This window comes from Lissotriton vulgaris, chromosome 8 (genome assembly GCF_964263255.1).
Source record: "Lissotriton vulgaris chromosome 8, aLisVul1.2, whole genome shotgun sequence".
NCBI lineage: Eukaryota > Metazoa > Chordata > Amphibia > Caudata > Salamandridae > Lissotriton > Lissotriton vulgaris.
In genome coordinates this window covers 1,531,087,495-1,531,111,551 of record NC_141696.1, presented here as the reverse complement: position 1 = coordinate 1,531,111,551, position 24,057 = coordinate 1,531,087,495, and the positions used below count along the sequence as shown (strand labels likewise).

Below are 24,057 nucleotides of genomic sequence, written 5' to 3'. Positions count from 1 at the left end.
TAGTACTTTTTCTCTATTCATCAAATTTTTTCCAACTGATCTACAACACAATCAATTTAACATAGACTGTGCTTTATGTCCTCCTTCTAAACTTGCTTCCACCTCTCTTACCTTCAGGTTTGACAATGAATATTTCCCATTTCATGCTTTTTTGTAAAGTAAACTCTTGTCTGCATTACCTTCCACTTCCCCTTGAACACAGATGTCAGTAGTCAGATGACATTGCTTACCTACTCATGCCAAATATATCTGGGTAATATAGTGCTAGTCCATTCAGAGTTAAAAAAACAACTACCTAACCTGGATCCCAAAAATGCTATTTACCCATTGCACCAGTTAACTGGGGAATGATACAGGACTCCTTAAAACATATCTCTACCACATGAGGTTAAAAATCCAGGTCCTGCATCTATTTTGTTAAATGGTTTAAATTAAAGTATGAAGACCATAGCTATAAGCAGGCTGCAATAGCTCAGTTGGGAGAGCGTTAGACTGAAGATCTAATGGTCCCTGGTTCAATCCCGGGTTTCGGCACAGTTGAGAGGTTCCTTGCTTCTAACAAAATAGGTCTTGGAATAAGCTGTAGTACTTTTTTCTCTATCAACATTTTTATCAACTGATCTACAAAATGATCAATTCAACATAGACTTTGCTTTCTGTCCTCTTTTTAAACTTTCTTCCACCTATCTTGCCTTCAGGTTTGACAATGAATGTTTCCCATTTCGTCCTTTTTTGTAAAGTAAACTCTTGTCTGCATCACATTCCACTTCCCCTTGAACACAGATGTCAGTAGTCAGATGACATTGCTTACCTACTCATGCCAAATATATCTAGGTAATATAGTGCTAGTCCATTCAGAGTTAAAAAACAACTACCTAACCTGGATCCCAAAAATGCTATTTACCCATTGCACCAGTTAACTGGGGAATGATACAGGACTCCTTAAAACATATCTCTACCATATGAGGTTAAAAATCCAGGTCCTGCATCTATTTTGTTAAATGGTTCAAATTAAAGTATGAAGACCACAGCTATCAGATGGCCGAAATAGCTCAGTTGGGAGAGCGTTAGACTGAAGATCTAAAGGTCCCTGGTTCAATCCCGGGTTTCGGCACAGTTGAGAGGTTCCTTGCTTCTTACAAAATAGGTCTTGGAATCAGCTGTAGTACTTTTTCTCTATTAACATTTTTGTCAACTGATCTACAAAATGATCAATTCAACATAGACTTTGCTTTCTGTCCTCCTTTTAAACTTTCTTCCACCTATCTTGCCTTCCGGTTTGACTATGAATGTTTTCCATTTCGTCCTTTTTTGTAAAGTAAACTCTTGTCTGCATCACATTCCACTTCCCCTTGAACACAGATGTCAGTAGTCAGATGACATTGCTTACCTACTCATGCCAAATATATCTGGGTAATATAGTGCTAGTCCATTCAGAGTTAAAAAAACAACTACCTAACCTGGATCCCAAAAATGCTATTTACCCATTGCACCAGTTAACTGGGGAATGATACAGGACTCCTTAAAACATATCTCTACCATATGAGGTTAAAAATCCAGGTCCTGCATCTATTTTGTTAAATGGTTCAAATTAAAGTATGAAGACCCCAGCTATCAGAAGGCTGAAATAGCTCAGTTGGGAGAGCGTTAGACTGAAGATCTAAAGGTCCCTGTTTCAATCCCGGGTTTCGGCACAGTTGAGACGTTCCTTGCTTCTAACAAAATAGGTCTTGGAATCAGCTGTAGTACTTTTTCTCTATTCATCAAATTTTTTCCAACTGATCTACAACACAATCAATTTAACATAGACTGTGCTTTATGTCCTCCTTCTAAACTTGCTTCCACCTCTCTTACCTTCAGGTTTGACAATGAATATTTCCCATTTCATGCTTTTTTGTAAAGTAAACTCTTGTCTGCATTACCTTCCACTTCCCCTTGAACACAGATGTCAGTAGTCAGATGACATTGCTTACCTACTCATGCCAAATATATCTGGGTAATATAGTGCTAGTCCATTCAGAGTTAAAAAAACAACTACCTAACCTGGATCCCAAAAATGCTATTTACCCATTGCACCAGTTAACTGGGGAATGATACAGGACTCCTTAAAACATATCTCTACCACATGAGGTTAAAAATCCAGGTCCTGCATCTATTTTGTTAAATGGTTTAAATTAAAGTATGAAGACCACAGCTATAAGCAGGCCGAAATAGCTCAGGTGGGAGAGCGTTAGACTGAAGATCTAAAGGTCCCTGGTTCCATCCTGGGTTTCGGCACAGTTGAGAGGTTCCTTGCTTCTAACAAAATAGGTCTTGGAATCAGCTGTAGTACTTTTTTCTCTATCAACATTTTTATCAACTGATCTACAAAATGATCAATTCAACATAGACTTTGCTTTCTGTCCTCCTTTTAAACTTTCTTCCACCTATCTTGCCTTCAGGTTTGACAATGAATGTTTCCCACTTCGTCCTTTTTTGTAAAGTAAACTCTTGTCTGCATCACATTCCACTTCCCCTTGAACACAGATGTCAGTAGTCAGATGACATTGCTTACCTACTCATGCCAAATATATCTAGGTAATATAGTGCTAGTCCATTCAGAGTTAAAAAAACAACTTCCTAACCTGGATCCCAAAAATGCTATTTACCCATTGCACCAGTTAATTGGGAATGATACAGGACTCCTTAAAACATATCTCTACCATATGAGGTTAAAAATCCAGGTCCTGCATCTATTTTGTTAAATGGTTCAAATTAAAGTATGAAGACCCCAGCTATCAGAAGGCCGAAATAGCTCAGTTGGGAGAGCGTTAGACTGAAGATCTAAAGGTCCCTGGTTCAATCCCGGGTTTCGGCACAGTTGAGAGGTTCCTTGCTTCTAACAAAATAGGTCTTGGAATCAGCTGTAGTACTTTTTTCTCTATCAACATTTTTATCAACTGATCTACAAAATGATCAATTCAACATAGACTTTGCTTTCTGTCCTCCTTTTAAACTTTCTTCCACCTATCTTGCCTTCAGGTTTGACTATGAATGTTTTCCATTTCGTCCTTTTTTGTAAAGTAAACTCTTGTCTGCATCACATTCCACTTCCCCTTGAACACAGATGTCAGTAGTCAGATGACATTGCTTACCTACTCATGACAAATATATCTGGGTAATATAGTGCTAGTCCATTCAGAGTTAAAAAAACAACTACCTAACCTGGATCCCAAAAATGCTATTTACCCATTGCACCAGTTAACTGGGGAATGATACAGGACTCCGTAAAACATATCTCTACCATATGAGGTTAAAAATCCAGGTCCTGCATCTATTTTGTTAAATGGTTCAAATTAAAGTATGAAGACCCCAGCTATCAGAAGGCTGAAATAGCTCAATTGGGAGAGCGTTAGACTGAAGATCGCAAGGTCCCTGGTTCAATCCCGGGTTTCGGCACAGTTGAGAGGTTCCTTGCTTCTAACAAAATAGGTCTTGGAATCAGCTGTAGTACTTTTTCTCTATTAACATTTTTGTCAACTGATCTACAAAATGATCAATTCAACATAGACTTTGCTTTCTGTCCTCCTTTTAAACTTTCTTCCATCTATCTTGCCTTCCGGTTTGACTATGAATGTTTTCCATTTCGTCCTTTTTTGTAAAGTAAACTCTTGTCTGCATCACATTCCACTTCCCCTTGAACACAGATGTCAGTAGTCAGATGACATTGCTTACCTACTCATGCCAAATATATCTGGGTAATATAGTGCTAGTCCATTCAGAGTTAAAAAAACAACTACCTAACCTGGATCCCAAAAATGCTATTTACCCATTGCACCAGTTAACTGGGGAATGATACAGGACTCCTTAAAACATATCTCTACCATATGAGGTTAAAAATCCAGGTCCTGCATCTATTTTGTTAAATGGTTCAAATTAAAGTATGAAGACCCCAGCTATCAGAAGGCCGAAATAGCTCAGTTGGGAGAGCGTTAGACTGAAGATCTAAAGGTCCCTGGTTCAATCCCGGGTTTCGGCACAGTTGAGATGTTCCTTGCTTCTAACAAAAGAGATCTTGGAATCAGCTGTAGTACTTTTTCTCTATTCATCAAATTTTTTCCAACTGATCTACAACACAATCAATTTAACATAGACTTTGCTTTATGTCCTCCTTCTAAACTTGCTTCCACCTCTCTTACCTTCAGGTTTGACAATGAATATTTCCCATTTCATGCTTTTTTGTAAAGTAAACTCTTGTCTGCATTACCTTCCACTTCCCCTTGAACACAGATGTCAGTAGTCAGATGACATTGCTTACCTACTCATGCCAAATATATCTGGGTAATATAGTGCTAGTCCATTCAGAGTTAAAAAAACAACTACCTAACCTGGATCCCAAAAATGCTATTTACCCATTGCACCAGTTAACTGGGGAATGATACAGGACTCCTTAAAACATATCTCTACCACATGAGGTTGAAAATCCAGGTCCTGCATCTATTTTGTTAAATGGTTTAAATTAAAGTATGAAGACCACAGCTATAAGCAGGCCGAACTAGCTCAGTTGGGAGAGCGTTAGACTGAAGATCTAAAGGTCCCTGTTTCCATCCCGGGTTTCGGCACAGTTGAGAGGTTCCTTGCTTCTAACAAAATAGGTCATGGAATCAGCTGTAGTACTTTTTTCTCTATCAACATTTTTATCAACTGATCTACAAAATGATCAATTCAACATAGACTTTGCTTTCTGTCCTCCTTTTAAACTTTCTTCCACCTATCTTTTTTCTTCAGGTTTGACAATGAATGTTTCCCACTTCGTCCTTTTTTGTAAAGTAAACTCTTGTCTGCATCACATTCCACTTCCCCTTGAACACATATGTCAGTAGTCAGATGACATTGCTTACCTACTCATGCCAAATATATCTAGGTAATATAGTGCTAGTCCATTCAGAGTTAAAAAAACAACTACCTAACCTGGATCCCAAAAATGCTATTTACCCATTGCACCAGTTAACTGGGGAATGATACAGGACTCCTTAAAACATATCTCTACCATATGAGGTTAAAAATCCAGGTCCTGCATCTATTTTGTTAAATGGTTCAAATTAAAGTATGAAGACCCCAGCTATCAGAATGCTGAAATAGCTCAGTTGGGAGAGCGTTAGACTGAAGATCTAAAGGTCCCTGGTTCAATCCCGGGTTTCGGCACAGTTGAGAGGTTCCTTGCTTCTAACAAAATAGGTCTTGGAATCAGCTGTAGTACTTTTTCTCTATTCATCAATTTTTTTCCAACTGATCTACAACACAATCAATTTAACATAGACTTTGCTTTCTGTCCTCCTTCTAAACTTGCTTCCACCTCTCTTACCTTCAGGTTTGACAATGAATATTTCCCATTTCATGCTTTTTTGTAAAGTAAACTCTTGTCTGCATTACCTTCCACTTCCCCTTGAACACAGATGTCAGTAGTCAGATGACATTGCTTACCTACTCATGCCAAATATATCTGGGTAATATAGTGCTAGTCCATTCAGAGTTAAAAAAACAACTACCTAACCTGGATCCCAAAAATGCTATTTGCCCATTGCACCAGTTAATTGCGGAATGATACAGGACTCCTTAAAACATATCTCTACCATATGAGGTTAAAAATCCAGGTCCTGCATCTATTTTGTTAAATGATTTAAATTAAAGTATGAAGACCACAGCTATAAGCAGGCCGCAATAGCTCAGTTGGGAGAGCGTAAGACTGAAGATCTAAAGGTCCCTGGTTCAATCCCGGGTTTCGGCACAGTTGAGAGGTTCCTTGCTTCTAACAAAATAGGTCTTGGAATCAGCTGTAGTACTTTTTTCTCTATCAACATTTTTATCAACTGATCTACAAAATGATCAATTCAACATAGACTTTGCTTTCTGTCCTCCTTTTAAACTTTCATCCACCTATCTTGCCTTCAGGATTCACAATGAATGTTTCCCATTTCGTCCTTTTTTGTAAAGTAAACTCTTGTCTGCATCACATTCCACTTCCCCTTGAACACAGATGTCAGTAGTCAGATGACATTGCTTAACTACTCATGCCAAATATATCTAGGTATTATAGTGCTAGTCCATTCAGAGTTAAAAAAACAACTACCTAACCTGGATCCCAAAAATGCTATTTACCCATTGCACCAGTTAATTGGGAATGATACAGGACTCCTTAAAACATATCTCTACCATATGAGGTTAAAAATCCAGGTCCTGCATCTATTTTGTTAAATGGTTAAAATTAAAGTATGAAGACCCCAGCTATCAGAAGGCCGAAATAGCTCAGTTGGGAGAGCGTTAGACTGAAGATCTAAAGGTCCCTGGTTCAATCCCGGGTTTCGGCACAGTTGAGAGGTTCCTTGCTTCTAACAAAATAGGTCTTGGAATCAGCTGTAGTACTTTTTCTCTATTCATCAAATTTTTTCCAACTGATCTACAACACAATCAATTTAACATAGACTTTGCTTTATGTCCTCCTTCTAAACTTGCTTCCACCTCTCTTACCTTCAGGTTTGACAATGAATATTTCCCATTTCATGCTTTTTTGTAAAGTAAACTCTTGTCTGCATTACCTTCCACTTCCCCTTGAACACAGATGTCAGTAGTCAGATGACATTGCTTACCTACTCATGCCAAATATATCTGGGTAATATAGTGCTAGTCCATTCAGAGTTAAAAAAACAACTACCTAACCTGGATCCAAAAAATGCTATTTACCCATTGTACCAGTTAATTGCGGAATGATACAGGACTCCTTAAAACATATCTCTACCATATGAGGTTAAAAATCCATGTCCTGCATCTATTTTGTTAAATGGTTTAAATTAAAGTATGAAGACCACAGCTATAAGCAGGCCGAAATAGCTCAGTTGGGAGAGCGTTAGACTGAAGATCTAAAGGTCCCTGGTTCAATCCCGGGTTTCGGCACAGTTGAGAGGTTCCTTGCTTCTAACAAAATAGGTCTTGGAATCAGCTGTAGTACATTTTCTCTATTCATCAAATTTTTTCCAACTGATCTACAACACAATCAATTTAACATAGACTTTGCTTTATGTCCTCCTTCTAAACTTGCTTCCACCTCTCTTACCTTCAGGTTTGACAATGAATATTTCCCATTTCATGCTTTTTTGTAAAGTAAACTCTTGTCTGCATTACCTTCCACCTCCCCTTGAATACAGATGTCAGTAGTCAGATGACATTGCTTACCTACTCATGCCAAATATATCTGGGTAATATAGTGCTAGTCCATTCAGAGTTAAAAAAAACAACTACCTAACCTAGATCCCAAAACTGCTATTTGCCCATTGCACCAGTTAATTGCGGAATGATACAGGACTCCTTAAAACATATCTCTACCATATGAGGTTAAAAATCCAGGTCCTGCATCTATTTTGTTAAATGGTTTAAATTAAAGTATGAAGACCACATCTATAAGCAGGCCGCAATAGATCAGTTGGGAGAGCGTTAGACTGAAGATCTAAAGGTCCCTGGTTCCATCCCGGGTTTCGGCACAGTTGAGAGGTTCCTTGCTTCTAACAAAATAGGTCTTGGAATCAGCTGTAGTACTTTTTTCTCTATTAACATTTTTATCAACTGATCTACAAAATGATCAATTCAACATAGACTTTGCTTTCTGTCCTCCTTTTAAACTTTCTTCCACCTATCTTGCCTTCAGGTTTGACTATGAATGTTTTCCATTTCGTCCTTTTTTGTAAAGTAAACTCTTGTCTGCATCACATTCCACTTCCCCTTGAACACAGATGTCAGTAGTCAGATGACATTGCTTACCTACTCATGCCAAATATATCTGGGTAATATAGTGCTAGTCCATTCAGAGTTAAAAAAACAACTACCTAACCTGGATCCCAAAAATGCTATTTACCCATTGCACCAGTTAACTGGGGAATGATACAGGACTCCTTAAAACATATCTCTACCATATGAGGTTAAAAATCCAGGTCCTGCATCTATTTTGTTAAATGGTTCAAATTAAAGTATGAAGACCCCAGCTATCAGAAGGCCCAAATAGCTCAGTTGGGAGAGCATTAGACTGAAGATCTAAAGGTCCCTGCTTCAATCCCATCTTTCGGCACAGTTGAGACGTTCCTTGCTTCTAACAAAATAGGTCTTGGAATCAGCTGTAGTACTTTTTCTCTATTCATCAAATTTTTTCCAACTGATCTACAACACAATCAATTTAACATAGACTTTGCTTTATGTCCTCCTTCTAAACTTGCTTCCACCCCTCTTACCTTCAGGTTTGACAATGAATATTTCCCATTTCATGCTTTTTTGTAAAGTAAACTCTTGTCTGCATTACCTTCCACTTCCCCTTGAACACAGATGTCAGTAGTCAGATGACATTGCTTACCTACTCATGCCAAATATATCTGGGTAATATAGTGCTAGTCCATTCAGAGTTAAAAAAACAACTACCTAACCTGGATCCAAAAAATGCTATTTACCCATTGTACCAGTTAATTGCGGAATGATACAGGACTCCTTAAAACATATCTCTACCATATGAGGTTAAAAATCCAGGTCCTGCATCTATTTTGTTAAATGGTTTAAATTAAAGTATGAAAACCACAGCTATAAGCAGGCTGAAATAGCTCAGTTGGGAGAGCGTTAGACTAAAGGTCCCTGGTTCAATCCCGGGTTTCGGCACAGTTGAGAGGTTCCTTGCTTCTAATAAAATAGGTCTTGGAATCAGCTGTAGAACTTTTTCTCTATTCATCAAATTTTTTCCAACTGATCTACAACACAATCAATTTAACATAGACTTTGCTTTATGTCCTCCTTCTAAACATGCTTCCACCTCTCTTACCTTCAGGTTTGACAATGAATATTTCCCATTTCATGCTTTTTTGTAAAGTAAACTCTTGTCTGCATTACCTTCCACCTCCCCTTGAAAACAGATGTCAGTAGTCAGATGACATTGCTTACCTACTCATGCCAAATATATCTGGGTAATATAGTGCTAGTCCATTCAGAGTTAAAAAAACAACTACCTAACCTAGATCCCAAAACTGCTATTTGCCCATTGCACCAGTTAATTGCGGAATGATACAGGACTCCTTAAAACATATCTCTACCATATGAGGTTAAAAATCCAGGTCCTGCATCTATTTTGTTAAATGGTTTAAATTAAAGTATGAAGACCACATCTATAAGCAGGCCGCAATAGCTCAGTTGGGAGAGCGTTAGACTGAAGATCTAAAGGTCCCTGGTTCCATCCCGGGTTTCGGCACAGTTGAGAGGTTCCTTGCTTCTAACAAAATAGGTCTTGGAATCAGCTGTAGTACTTTTTTCTCTATCAACATTTTTATCACCTGATCTACAAAATGATCAATTCAACATAGACTTTGCTTTCTGTCCTCCTTTTAAACTTTCTTCCACCTATCTTGCCTTCAGGTTTGACAATGAATGTTTCCCACTTCGTCCTTTTTTGTAAAGTAAACTCTTGTCTGCATCACATTCCACTTCCCCTTGAACACAGATGTCAGTAGTCAGATGACATTGCTTACCTACTCATGCCAAATATATCTAGGTAATATAGTGCTAGTCCATTCAGAGTTAAAAAAACAACTACCTAACCTGGATCCCAAAAATGCTATTTACCCATTGCACCAGTTAACTGGGGAATGATACAGGACTCCTTAAAACATATCTCTACCATATGAGGTTAAAAATCCAGGTCCTGCATCTATTTTGTTAAATGGTTCAAATTAAAGTATGAAGACCCCAGCTATCAGAATGCTGAAATAGCTCAGTTGGGAGAGCGTTAGACTGAAGATCTAAAGGTCCCTGGTTCAATCCCGGATTTCGGCACAGTTGAGAGGTTCCTTGCTTCTAACAAAATAGGTCTTGGAATCAGCTGTAGTACTTTTTCTCTATTCATCAAATTTATTCCAACTGATCTACACTACAATCAATTTAACATAGACTTTGCTTTATGTCCTCCTTCTAAACTTGCTTCCACCTCTCTTACCTTCAGGTTTGACAATGAATATTTCCCATTTCATGCTTTTTTGTAAAGTAAACTCTTGTCTGCATTACCTTCCACTTCCCCTTGAACACAGATGTCAGTGGTCAGATGACATTGCTTTCCTACTCATGCCAAATATATCTGGGTAATATAGTGCTAGTCCATTCAGAGTTAAAAAAACAACTACCTAACCTGGATCCCAAAAATGCTATTTACCCATTGCACCAGTTAACTGGGGAATGATACAGGACTCCTTAAAACATATCTCTACCATATGAGGTTAAAAATCCAGGTCCTGCATCTATTTTGTTAAATGGTTCAAATTAAAGTATGAAGACCCCAGCTATCACAATGCTGAAATAGCTCAGTTGGGAGAGCGTTAGACTGAAGATCTAAAGGTCCCTGGTTCAATCCCGGATTTCGGCACAGTTGAGAGGTTCCTTGCTTCTAACAAAATAGGTCTTGGAATCAGCTGTAGTACTTTTTCTCTATTCATCAAATTTTTTCCAACTGATCTACAACACAATCAATTTAACATAGACTTTGCTTTATGTCCTCCTTCTAAACTTGCTTCCACCTCTCTTAACTTCAGGTTTGACAATGAATATTTCCCATTTCATGCTTTTTTGTAAAGTAAACTCTTGTCTGCATTACCTTCCACTTCCCCTTGAACACAGATGTCAGTAGTCAGATGACATTGCTTGCCTACTCATGCCAAATATATCTGGGTAATATAGTGCTAGTCCATTCAGAGTTAAAAAAACAACTACCTAACCTGGATCCAAAAAATGCTATTTACCCATTGCACCAGTTAATTGCGGAATGATACAAGACTCCTTAAAACATATCTCTACCATATGAGGTTAAAAATCCAGGTCCTGCATCTATTTTGTTAAATGGTTTAAATTAAAGTATGAAGACCACAGCTGTAAGCAGGCCTAAATAGCTCAGTTGGGAGAGCGTTAGACTGAAGATCTAAAGGTCCCTGGTTCAATCCTGGGTTTCGGCACAGTTGAGAGGTTCCTTGCTTCTAACAAAATAGGTCTTGGAATAAGCTGTAGTACTTTTTTCTTTATCAACATTTTTATCAACTGATCTACAAAATGATCAATTCAACATAGACTTTGCTTTCTGTCCTCCTTTTAAACTTTCTTCCACCTATCTTGCCTTCAGGTTTCACAATGAATGTTTCCCATTTCGTCCTTTTTTGTAAAGTAAACTCTTGTCTGCATCACATTCCACTTCCCCTTGAACACAGATGTCAGTAGTCAGATGACATTGCTTAACTACTCATGCCAAATATATCTAGGTAATATAGTGCTAGTCCATTCAGAGTTAAAAAAACAACTACCTAACCTGGATCCCAAAAATGCTATTTACCCATGGCACCAGTTAACTGGGGAATGATACAGGACTCCTTAAAACATATCTCTACCATATGAGGTTAAAAATCCAGGTCCTGCATCTATTTTGTTAAATGGTTCAAATTAAAGTATGAAGACCCCAGCTATCAGAAGGCCGAAATAGCTCAGTTGGGAGAGCGTTAGACTGAAGATCTAAAGGTCCCTGGTTCAATCCCGGGTTTCGGCACAGTTGAGAGGTTCCTTGCTTCTAACAAAATAGGTCTTGGAATCAGCTGTAGTACTTTTTTCTCTATCAACATTTTTATCAACTGATCTACAAAATGATCAATTCAACATAGACTTTGCTTTCTGTCCTCCTTTTAAACTTTCTTCCACCTATCTTGCCTTCAGGTTTGACTATGAATGTTTTCCATTTCGTCCTTTTTTGTAAAGTAAACTCTTGTCTGCATCACATTCCACTTCCCCTTGAACACAGATGTCAGTAGTCAGATGACATTGCTTACCTACTCATGCCAAATATATCTGGGTAATATAGTGCTAGTCCATTCAGTTTTAAAAAGACAACTACCTAACCTGGATCCCAAAAATGCTATTTACCCATTGCACCAGTTAACTGGGGAATGATACAGGACTCCGTAAAACATATCTCTACCATATGAGGTTAAAAATCCAGGTCCTGCATCTATTTTGTTAAATGGTTCAAATTAAAGTATGAAGACCCCAGCTATCAGAAGGCTGAAATAGCTCAATTGGGAGAGCGTTAGACTGAAGATCTAAAGGTCCCTGGTTCAATCCCGGGTTTCGGCACAGTTGAGAGGTTCCTTGCTTCTAACAAAATAGGTCTTGGAATCAGCTGTAGTACTTTTTCTCTATAAACATTTTTGTCAACTGATCTACAAAATGATCAATTCAACATAGACTTTGCTTTCTGTCCTCCTTTTAAACTTTCTTCCACCTATCTTGCCTTCCGGTTTGACTATGAATGTTTTCCATTTCGTCCTTTTTTGTAAAGTAAACTCTTGTCTGCATCACATTCCACTTCCCCTTGAACACAGATGTCAGTAGTCAGATGACATTGCTTACCTACTCATGCCAAATATATCTGGGTAATATAGCGCTAGTCCATTCAGAGTTAAAAAAACAACTACCTAACCTGGATCCCAAAAATGCTATTTACCCATTGCACCAGTTAACTGGGGAATGATACAGGACTCCTTAAAACATATCTCTACCATATGAGGTTAAAAATCCAGGTCCTGCATCTATTTTGTTAAATGGTTCAAATTAAAGTATGAAGACCCCAGCTATCAGAAGGCCGAAATAGCTCAGTTGGGAGAGCGTTAGACTGAAGATCTAAAGGTCCCTGGTTCAATCCCGGGTTTCGGCACAGTTGAGATGTTCCTTGCTTCTAACAAAAGAGATCTTTGAATCAGCTGTAGTACTTTTTCTCTATTCATCAAATTTTTTCCAACTGATCTACAACACAATCAATTTAACATAGACTTTGCTTTATGTCCTCCTTCTAAACTTGCTTCCACCTCTCTTACCTTCAGGTTTGACAATGAATATTTCCCATTTCATGCTTTTTTGTAAAGTAAACTCTTGTCTGCATTACCTTCCACTTCCCCTTGAACACAGATGTCAGTAGTCAGATGACATTGCTTACCTACTCATGCCAAATATATCTGGGTAATATAGTGCTAGTCCATTCAGAGTTAAAAAAACAACTACCTAACCTGGATCCCAAAAATGCTATTTACCCATTGCACCAGTTAATTGCGGAATGATACAGGACTCCTTAAAACATATCTCTACCATATGAGGTTAAAAATCCAGGTCCTGCATCTATTTTGTTAAATGGTTTAAATTAAAGTATGAAGACCACATCTATAAGCAGGCCGCAATAGCTCAGTTGGGAGAGCGTTAGACTGAAGATCTAAAGGTCCCTGGTTCCATCCCGGGTTTCGGCACAGTTAAGAGGTTCCTTGCTTCTAACAAAATAGGTCTTGGAATCAGCTGTAGTACTTTTTTCTCTATCAACATTTTTATCACCTGATCTACAAAATGATCAATTCAACATAGACTTTGCTTTCTGTCCTCCTTTTAAACTTTCTTCCACCTATCTTGCCTTCAGGTTTGACAATGAATGTTTCCCACTTCGTCCTTTTTTGTAAAGTAAACTCTTGTCTGCATCACATTCCACTTCCCCTTGAACACAGATGTCAGTAGTCAGATGACATTGCTTACCTACTCATGCCAAATATATCTAGGTAATATAGTGCTAGTCCATTCAGAGTTAAAAAAACAACTACCTAACCTGGATCCCAAAAATGCTATTTACCCATTGCACCAGTTAACTGGGGAATGATACAGGACTCCTTAAAACATATCTCTACCATATGAGGTTAAAAATCCAGGTCCTGCATCTATTTTGTTAAATGGTTCAAATTAAAGTATGAAGACCCCAGCTATCAGAATGCTGAAATAGCTCAGTTGGGAGAGCGTTAGACTGAAGATCTAAAGGTCCCTGGTTCAATCCCGGATTTCGGCACAGTTGAGAGGTTCCTTGCTTCTAACAAAATAGGTCTTGGAATCAGCTGTAGTACTTTTTCTCTATTCATCAAATTTTTTCCAACTGATCTACAACACAATCAATTTAACATAGACTTTGCTTTATGTCCTCCTTCTAAACTTGCTTCCACCTCTCTTACCTTCAGGTTTGACAATGAATATTTCCCATTTCATGCTTTTTTGTAAAGTAAACTCTTGTCTGCATTACCTTCCACTTCCCCTTGAACACAGATGTCAGTGGTCAGATGACATTGCTTTCCTACTCATGCCAAATATATCTGGGTAATATAGTGCTAGTCCATTCAGAGTTAAAAAAACAACTACCTAACCTGGATCCCAAAAATGCAATTTACCCATTGCACCAGTTAACTGGGGAATGATACAGGACTCCTTAAAACATATCTCTACCATATGAGGTTAAAAATCCAGGTCCTGCATCTATTTTGTTAAATGGTTTAAATTAAAGTATGAAGACCACAGCTGTAAGCAGGCCTAAATAGCTCAGTTGGGAGAGCGTTAGACTGAAGATCTAAAGGTCCCTGGTTCAATCCTGGGTTTCGGCACAGTTGAGAGGTTCCTTGCTTCTAACAAAATAGGTCTTGGAATCAGCTGTAGTACTTTTTCTCTATTCATCAAATTTTTTCCAACTGATCTACAACACAATCAATTTAACATAGACTTTGCTTTATGTCCTCCTTCTAAACTTGCTTCCACCTCTCTTACCTTCAGGTTTGACAATGAATATTTCCCATTTCATGCTTTTTTGTAAAGTAAACTCTTGTCTGCATTACCTTCCACCTCCCCTTGAACACAGATGTCAGTAGTCAGATGACATTGCTTACCTACTCATGCCAAATATATCTGGGTAATATAGTGCTAGTCCATTCAGAGTTAAAAAAACAACTACCTAACCTGGATCCCAAAACTGCTATTTGCCCATTGCACCAGTTAATTGCGGAATGATACAGGACTCCTTAAAACATATCTCTACCATATGAGGTTAAAAATCCAGGTCCTGCATCTATTTTGTTAAATGGTTTAAATTAAAGTATGAAGACCACAGCTATAAGCAGGCTGAAATAGCTCAGTTGGGAGAGCGTTAGACTGAAGATCTAAAGGTCCCTGGTTCCATCCCGGGTTTCGGCACAGTTGAGAGGTTCCTTGCTTCTAACAAAATAGGTCTTGGAATAAGCTGTAGTACTTTTTTCTCTATCAACATTTTTATCAACTGATCTACAAAATGATCAATTCAACATAGACTTTGCTTTCTGTCCTCCTTTTAAACTTTCTTCCACCTATCTTGCCTTCAGGTTTGACAATGAATGTTTCCCATTTCGTCCTTTTTTGTAAAGTAAACTCTTGTCTGCATCACATTCCACTTCCCCTTGAACACAGATGTCAGTAGTCAGATGACATTGCTTACCTACTCACGCCAAATATATCTAGGTAATATAGTGCTAGTCCATTCAGAGTTAAAAAAACAACTACCTAACCTGGATCCCAAAAATGCTATTTTCCCATTGCACCAGTTAACTGGGGAATGATACAGGACTCCTTAAAACATATCTCTACCATATGAGGTTAAAAATCCAGGTCCTGCATCTATTTTGTTAAATGGTTTAAATTAAAGTATGAAGACCATAGCTATAAGCAGGCCGAAAAAGCTCAGTTGGGAGAGCGTTAGACTGAAGATCTAAAGGTCCCTGGTTCAATCCCGGGTTTCGGCACAGTTGAGAGGTTCCTTGCTTCTAACAAAATAGGGCTTGGAATCAGCTGTAGTACTTTTTCTCTACTCATCAAATTTTTTCCAACTGATCTACAACACAATCAATTTAACATAGACTTTGCTTTATGTCCTCCTTCTAAACTTGCTTCCACCTCTCTTACCTTCAGGTTTGACAATGAATATTTCCCATTTCATGCTTTTTTGTAAAGTAAACTCTTGTCTGCATTACCTTCCACCTCCCCTTGAATACAGATGTCAGTAGTCAGATGACATTGCTTACCTACTCATGCCAAATATATCTGGGTAATATAGTGCTAGTCCATTCAGAGTTAAAAAAACAACTACCTAACCTGGATCCCAAAACTGCTATTTGCCCATTGCACCAGTTAATTGCGGAATGATACAGGACTCCTTAAAACATATCTCTACCATATGAGGTTAAAAATCCAGGTCCTGCATCTATTTTGTTAAATGGTTTAAATTAAAGTATGAAGACCACAGCTATCAACAGGCCGCAATAGCTCAGTTGGGAGAGCGTTAGACTGAAGATCTAAAGGTCCCTGGTTCAGTACCGGGTTTCGGCACAGTTGAGAGGTTCCTTGCTTCTAACAAAATAGGTCTTGGAATAAGCTGTAGTACTTTTTTCTCTATCAACATTTTTATCAACTGATCTACAAAATGATCAATTCAACATAGACTTTGCTTTCTGTCCTCTTTTTAAACTTTCTTCCACCTATCTTGCCTTCAGGTTTGACAATGAATGTTTCCCATTTCGTCCTTTTTTGTAAAGTAAACTCTTGTCTGCATCACATTCCACTTCCCCTTGAACACAGATGTCAGTAGTCAGATGACATTGCTTACCTACTCATGCCAAATATATCTAGGTAATATAGTGCTAGTCCATTCAGAGTTAAAAAAACAACTACCTAACCTGGATCCCAAAAATGCTATTTACCCATTGCACCAGTTAACTGGGGAATGATACAGGACTCCTTAAAACATATTTCTACCATATGAGGTTAAAAATCCAGGTCCTGCATCTATTTTGTTAAATGGTTCAAATTAAAGTATGAAGACCACAGCTATCAGAAGGCTGAAATAGCTCAGTTGGGAGAGCGTTAGACTGAAGATCTAAAGGTCCCTGGTTCAATCCCGTGTTTCGGCACAGTTGAGAGGTTCCTTGCTTCTAACAAAATAGGTCTTGGAATCAGCTGTAGTACTTTTTCTCTATTCATCAAATTTTTTCCAACTGATCTACAACACAATCAATTTAACATAGACTTTGCTTTATGTCCTCCTTCTAAACTTGCTTCCACCTCTCTTACCTTCAGGTTTGACAATGAATATTTCCCATTTCATGCTTTTTTGTAAAGTAAACTCTTGTCTGCATTACCTTCCACTTCCCCTTGAACACAGATGTCAGTAGTCAGATGACATTGCTTACCTACTCATGCCAAATATATCTGGGTAATATAGTGCTAGTCCATTCAGAGTTAAAAAAACAACTACCTAACCTGGATCCAAAAAATGCTATTTACCCATTGTACCAGTTAATTGCGGAATGATACAGGACTCCTTAAAACATATCTCTACCATATGAGGTTAAAAATCCAGGTCCTGCATCTATTTTGTTAAATGGTTTAAATTAAAGTATGAAGTCCATAGCTATAAGCAGGCTGCAATAGCTCAGTTGGGAGAGCGTTAGACTGAAGATCTAAAGGTCCCTGGTTCAATCCCGGGTTTCGGCACAGTTGAGAGGTTCCTTGCTTCTAACAAAATAGGTCTTGGAATAAGCTGTAGTACTTTTTTCTCTATCAACTGATCTACAAAATGATCAATTCAACATAGACTTTGCTTTCTGTCCTCTTTTTAAACTTTCTTCCACCTATCTTGCCTTCAGGTTTGACAATGAATGTTTCCCATTTCGTCCTTTTTTGTAAAGTAAACTCTTGTCTGCATCACATTCCACTTCCCCTTGAACACAGATGTCAGTAGTCAGATGACATTGCTTACCTACTCATGCCATATATATCTAGGTAATATAGTGCTAGTCCATTCAGAGTTAAAAAAACAACTACCTAACCTGGATCCCAAAAATGCTATTTACCCATTGCACCAGTTAACTGGGGAATGATACAGGACTCCTTAAAACATATCTCTACCATATGAGGTTAAAAATCCAGGTCCTGCATCTATTTTGTTAAATGGTTCAAATTAAAGTATGAAGACCACAGCTATCAGAAGGCCGAAATAGCTCAGTTGGGAGAGCGTTAGACTGAAGATGTAAAGGTCCCTGGTTCAATCCCGGGTTTCGGCACAGTTGAGAGGTTCCTTGCTTCTAACAAAATAGGTCTTGGAATCAGCTGTAGTACTTTTTCTCTATTAACATTTTTGTCAACTGATCTACAAAATGATCAATTCAACATAGTCTTTGCTTTCTGTCCTCCTTTTAAACTTTCTTCCACCTATCTTGCCTTCCGGTTTGACTATGAATGTTTTCCATTTCGTCCTTTTTTGTAAAGTAAACTCTTGTCTGCATCACATTCCACTTCCCCTTGAACACAGATGTCAGTAGTCAGATGACATTGCTTACCTACTCATGCAAAATATATCTGGGTAATATAGTGCTAGTCCATTCAGAGTTAAAAAAACAACTACCTAACCTGGATCCCAAAAATGCTATTTACCCATTGCACCAGTTAACTGGGGAATGATACAGGACTCCTTAAAACATATCTCTACCATATGAGGTTAAAAATCCAGGTCCTGCATCTATTTTGTTAAATGGTTCAAATTAAAGTATGAAGACCCCAGCTATCAGAAGGCTGAAATAGCTCAGTTGGGAGAGCGTTAGACTGAAGATCTAAAGGTCCCTGGTTCAATCCCGGGTTTCGGCACAGTTGAGACGTTCCTTGCTTCTAACAAAATAGGTCTTGGAATCAGCTGTAGTACTTTTTCTCTATTCATCAAATTTTTTCCAACTGATCTACAACACAATCAATTTAACATAGACTGTGCTTTATGTCCTCCTTCTAAACTTGCTTCCACCTCTCTTACCTTCAGGTTTGACAATGAATATTTCCCATTTCATGCTTTTTTGTAAAGTAAACTCTTGTCTGCATTACCTTCCACTTCCCCTTGAACACAGATGTCAGTAGTCAGATGACATTGCTTACCTACTCATGCCAAATATATCTGGGTAATATAGTGCTAGTCCATTCAGAGTTAAAAAAACAACTACCTAACCTGGATCCCAAAAATGCTATTTACCCATTGCACCAGTTAACTGGGGAATGATACAGGACTCCTTAAAACATATCTCTACCACATGAGGTTAAAAATCCAGGTCCTGCATCTATTTTGTTAAATGGTTTAAATTAAAGTATGAAGACCACAGCTATAAGCAGGCCGAAATAGCTCAGGTGGGAGAGCGTTAGACTGAAGATCTAAAGGTCCCGGGTTTCGGCACAGTTGAGAGGTTCCTTGCTTCTAACAAAATAGGTCTTGGAATCAGCTGTAGTACTTTTTTCTCTATCAACATTTTTATCAACTGATCTACAAAATGATCAATTCAACATAGACTTTGCTTTCTGTCCTCCTTTTAAACTTTCTTCCACCTATCTTGCCTTCAGGTTTGACAATGAATGTTTCCCACTTCGTCCTTTTTTGTAAAGTAAACTCTTGTCTGCATCACATTCCACTTCCCCTTGAACACAGATGTCAGTAGTCAGATGACATTGCTTACCTACTCATGCCAAATATATCTAGGTAATATAGTGCTAGTCCATTCAGAGTTAAAAAAACAACTACCTAACCTGGATCCCAAAAATGCTATTTACCCATTGCACCAGTTAACTGGGGAATGATACAGGACTCCTTAAAACATATCTCTACCATATGAGGTTAAAAATCCAGGTCCTGCATCTATTTTGTTAAATGGTTCAAATTAAAGTATGAAGACCCCAGCTATCAGAATGCTGAAATAGCTCAGTTGGGAGAGTGTTAGACTGAAGATCTAAAGGTCCCTGGTTCAATCCCGGGTTTCGGCACAGTTGAGAGGTTCCTTGCTTCTAACAAAATAGGTCTTGGAATCAGCTGTAGTACTTTTTCTCTATTCATCAAATTTTTTCCAACTGATCTACAACACAATCAATTTAACATAGACTTTGCTTTATGTCCTCCTTCTAAACTTGCTTCCACCTCTCTTACCTTCAGGTTTGACAATGAATATTTCCCATTTCATGCTTTTTTGTAAAGTAAACTCTTGTCTGCATTACCTTCCACTTCCCCTTGAACACAGATGTCAGTAGTCAGATGACATTGCTTACCTACTCATGCCAAATATATCTGGGTAATATAGTGCTAGTCCATTCAGAGTTAAAAAAACAACTACCTAACCTGGATCCCAAAAATGCTATTTACCCATTGCGCCAGTTAATTGCTGAATGATACAGGACTCCTTAAAACATATCTCTACCATATGAGGTTAAAAATCCAGGTCCTGCATCTATTTTGTTAAATGGTTTAAATTAAAGTATGAAGACCACATCTATAAGCAGGCCGCAATAGCTCAGTTGGGAGAGCGTTAGACTGAAGATCTAAAGGTCCCTGGTTCCATCCCGGGTTTCGGCACAGTTGAGAGGTTCCTTGCTTCTAACAAAATAGGTCTTGGAATCAGCTGTAGTACTTTTTTCTCTATCAACATTTTTATCACCTGATCTACAAAATGATCAATTCAACATAGACTTTGCTTTCTGTCCTCCTTTTAAACTTTCTTCCACCTATCTTGCCTTCAGGTTTGACAATGAATGTTTCCCACTTCGTCCTTTTTTGTAAAGTAAACTCTTGTCTGCATCACATTCCACTTCCCCTTGAACACAGATGTCAGTAGTCAGATGACATTGCTTACCTACTCATGCCAAATATATCTAGGTAATATAGTGCTAGTCCATTCAGAGTTAAAAAAACAACTACCTAACCTGGATCCCAAAAATGCTATTTACCCATTGCACCAGTTAACTGGGGAATGATACAGGACTCCTTAAAACATATCTCTACCATATGAGGTTAAAAATCCAGGTCCTGCATCTATTTTGTTAAATGGTTCAAATTAAAGTATGAAGACCCCAGCTATCAGAATGCTGAAATAGCTCAGTTGGGAGAGCGTTAGACTGAAGATCTAAAGGTCCCTGGTTCAATCCCGGATTTCGGCACAGTTGAGAGGTTCCTTGCTTCTAACAAAATAGGTCTTGGAATCAGCTGTAGTACTTTTTCTCTATTCATCAAATTTTTTCCAACTGATCTACAACACAATCAATTTAACATAGACTTTGCTTTATGTCCTCCTTCTAAACTTGCTTCCACCTCTCTTACCTTCAGGTTTGACAATGAATATTTCCCATTTCATGCTTTTTTGTAAAGTAAACTCTTGTCTGCATTACCTTCCACTTCCCCTTGAACACAGATGTCAGTGGTCAGATGACATTGCTTTCCTACTCATGCCAAATATATCTGGGTAATATAGTGCTTGTCCATTCAGAGTTAAAAAAACAACTACCTAACCTGGATCCCAAAAATGCTATTTACCCATTGCACCAGTTAACTGGGGAATGATACAGGACTCCTTAAAACATATCTCTACCATATGAGGTTAAAAATCCAGGTCCTGCATCTATTTTGTTAAATGGTTCAAATTAAAGTATGAAGACCCCAGCTATCAGAATGCTGAAATAGCTCAGTTGGGAGAGCGTTAGACTGAAGATCTAAAGGTCCCTGATTCAATCCCGGATTTCGGCACAGTTGAGAGGTTCCTTGCTTCTAACAAAATAGGTCTTGGAATCAGCTGTAGTACTTTTTCTCTATTCATCAAATTTTTTCCAACTGATCTACAACACAATCAATTTAACATAGACTTTGCTTTATGTCCTCCTTCTAAACTTGCTTCCACCTCTCTTAACTTCAGGTTTGACAATGAATATTTCCCATTTCATGCTTTTTTGTAAAGTAAACTCTTGTCTGCATTACCTTCCACTTCCCCTTGAACACAGATGTCAGTAGTCAGATGACATTGCTTGCCTACTCATGCCAAATATATCTGGGTAATATAGTGCTAGTCCATTCAGAGTTAAAAAAACAACTACCTAACCTGGATCCAAAAAATGCTATTTACCCATTGCACCAGTTAATTGCGGAATGATACAAGACTCCTTAAAACATATCTCTACCATATGAGGCTAAAAATCCAGGTCCTGCATCTATTTTGTTAAATGGTTTAAATTAAAGTATGAAGACCACAGCTGTAAGCAGGCCTAAATAGCTCAGTTGGGAGAGCGTTAGACTGAAGATCTAAAGGTCCCTGGCTCAATCCTGGGTTTCGGCACAGTTGAGAGGTTCCTTGCTTCTAACAAAATAGGTCTTGGAATAAGCTGTAGTACTTTTTTCTTTATCAACATTTTTATCAACTGATCTACAAAATGATCAATTCAACATATACTTTGCTTTCTGTCCTCCTTTTAAACTTTCTTCCACCTATCTTGCCTTCAGGTTTCACAATGAATGTTTCCCATTTCGTCCTTTTTTGTAAAGTAAACTCTTGTCTGCATCACATTCCACTTCCCCTTGAACACAGATGTCAGTAGTCAGATGACATTGCTTAACTACTCATGCCAAATATATCTAGGTAATATAGTGCTAGTCCATTCAGAGTTAAAAAAACAACTACCTAACCTGGATCCCAAAAATGCTATTTACCCATGGCACCAGTTAACTGGGGAATGATACAGGACTCCTTAAAACATATCTCTACCATATGAGGTTAAAAATCCAGGTCCTGCATCTATTTTGTTAAATGGTTCAAATTAAAGTATGAAGACCCCAGCTATCAGAAGGCCGAAATAGCTCAGTTGGGAGAGCGTTAGACTGAAGATCTAAAGGTCCCTGGTTCAATCCCGGGTTTCGGCACAGTTGAGATGTTCCTTGCTTCTAACAAAATAGGTCTTGGAATCAGCTGTAGTACTTTTTCTCTATTCATCAAATTTTTTCCAACTGATCTACAACACAATCAATTTAACATAGACTTTGCTTTATGTCCTCCTTCTAAACTTGCTTCCACCTCTCTTACCTTCAGGTTTGACAATGAATGTTTCCCATTTCGTCCTTTTTTGTAAAGTAAACTCTTGTCTGCATCACATTCCACTTCCCCTTGAACACAGATGTCAGTAGTCAGATGACATTGCTTACCTACTCACGCCAAATATATCTAGGTAATATAGTGCTAGTCCATTCAGAGTTAAAAAAACAACTACCTAACCTGGATCCCAAAAATGCTATTTTCCCATTGCACCAGTTAACTGGGGAATGATACAGGACTCCTTAAAACATATCTCTACCATATGAGGTTAAAAATCCAGGTCCTGCATCTATTTTGTTAAATGGTTTAAATTAAAGTATGAAGACCATAGCTATAAGCAGGCCGAAATAGCTCAGTTGGGAGAGCGTTAGACTGAAGATCTAAAGGTCCCTGGTTCAATCCCGGGTTTCGGCACAGTTGAGACGTTCCTTGCTTCTAACAAAATAGGTCTTGGAATCAGCTGTAGTACTTTTTCTCTATTCATCAAATTTTTTCCAACTGATCTACAACACAATCAATTTAAAATAGACTGTGCTTTATGTCCTCCTTCTAAACTTGCTTCCACCTCTCTTACCTTCAGGTTTGACAATGAATATTTCCCATTTCATGCTTTTTTGTAAAGTAAACTCTTGTATGCATTACCTTCCACTTCCCCTTGAACACAGATGTCAGTAGTCAGATGACATTGCTTACCTACTCATGCCAAATATATCTGGGTAATATAGTGCTAGTCCATTCAGAGTTAAAAAAACAACTACCTAACCTGGATCCCAAAAATGCTATTTACCCATTGCACCAGTTAACTGGGGAATGATACAGGACTCCTTAAAACATATCTCTACCACATGAGGTTAAAAATCCAGGTCCTGCATCTATTTTGTTAAATGGTTTAAATTAAAGTATGAAGACCACAGCTATAAGCAGGCCGAAATAGCTCAGGTGGGAGAGCGTTAGACTGAAGATCTAAAGGTCCCGGGTTTCGGCACAGTTGAGAGGTTCCTTGCTTCTAACAAAATAGGTCTTGGAATCAGCTGTAGTACTTTTTTCTCTATCAACATTTTTATCAACTGATCTACAAAATGATCAATTCAACATAGACTTTGCTTTCTGTCCTCCTTTTAAACTTTCTTCCACCTATCTTGCCTTCAGGTTTGACAATGAATGTTTCCCACTTCGTCCTTTTTTGTAAAGTAAACTCTTGTCTGCATCACATTCCACTTCCCCTTGAACACAGATGTCAGTAGTCAGATGACATTGCTTACCTACTCATGCCAAA

The 24,057-nt window shown here is 38.2% G+C and overlaps 9 non-coding genes across 9 annotated transcripts; all 9 read left to right on the top strand.

Moving 5' to 3' along the window:
- Positions 1–1,041: 1,041 nt before the first annotated feature.
- TRNAF-GAA (transfer RNA phenylalanine (anticodon GAA)) lies at positions 1,042–1,114 on the top strand. Its single transcript has one exon. It is a non-coding gene; the product is annotated as a tRNA-Phe (tRNA).
- A 1,670-nt stretch (positions 1,115–2,784) lies between these two features.
- TRNAF-GAA (transfer RNA phenylalanine (anticodon GAA)) lies at positions 2,785–2,857 on the top strand. Its single transcript has one exon. It is a non-coding gene; the product is annotated as a tRNA-Phe (tRNA).
- Positions 2,858–3,945: 1,088 nt separating this feature from the next.
- TRNAF-GAA (transfer RNA phenylalanine (anticodon GAA)) lies at positions 3,946–4,018 on the top strand. Its single transcript has one exon. It is a non-coding gene; the product is annotated as a tRNA-Phe (tRNA).
- A 2,256-nt stretch (positions 4,019–6,274) lies between these two features.
- On the top strand, positions 6,275–6,347 carry TRNAF-GAA (transfer RNA phenylalanine (anticodon GAA)). Its single transcript has one exon. It is a non-coding gene; the product is annotated as a tRNA-Phe (tRNA).
- A 510-nt stretch (positions 6,348–6,857) lies between these two features.
- Positions 6,858–6,930, top strand: TRNAF-GAA (transfer RNA phenylalanine (anticodon GAA)). Its single transcript has one exon. It is a non-coding gene; the product is annotated as a tRNA-Phe (tRNA).
- Positions 6,931–11,508: 4,578 nt separating this feature from the next.
- TRNAF-GAA (transfer RNA phenylalanine (anticodon GAA)) lies at positions 11,509–11,581 on the top strand. The gene has a single exon. It is a non-coding gene; the product is annotated as a tRNA-Phe (tRNA).
- Positions 11,582–12,669: 1,088 nt separating this feature from the next.
- On the top strand, positions 12,670–12,742 carry TRNAF-GAA (transfer RNA phenylalanine (anticodon GAA)). Its single transcript has one exon. It is a non-coding gene; the product is annotated as a tRNA-Phe (tRNA).
- Positions 12,743–22,539: 9,797 nt separating this feature from the next.
- On the top strand, positions 22,540–22,612 carry TRNAF-GAA (transfer RNA phenylalanine (anticodon GAA)). Its single transcript has one exon. It is a non-coding gene; the product is annotated as a tRNA-Phe (tRNA).
- Positions 22,613–23,122: 510 nt separating this feature from the next.
- TRNAF-GAA (transfer RNA phenylalanine (anticodon GAA)) lies at positions 23,123–23,195 on the top strand. Its single transcript has one exon. It is a non-coding gene; the product is annotated as a tRNA-Phe (tRNA).
- Positions 23,196–24,057: the final 862 nt, after the last annotated feature.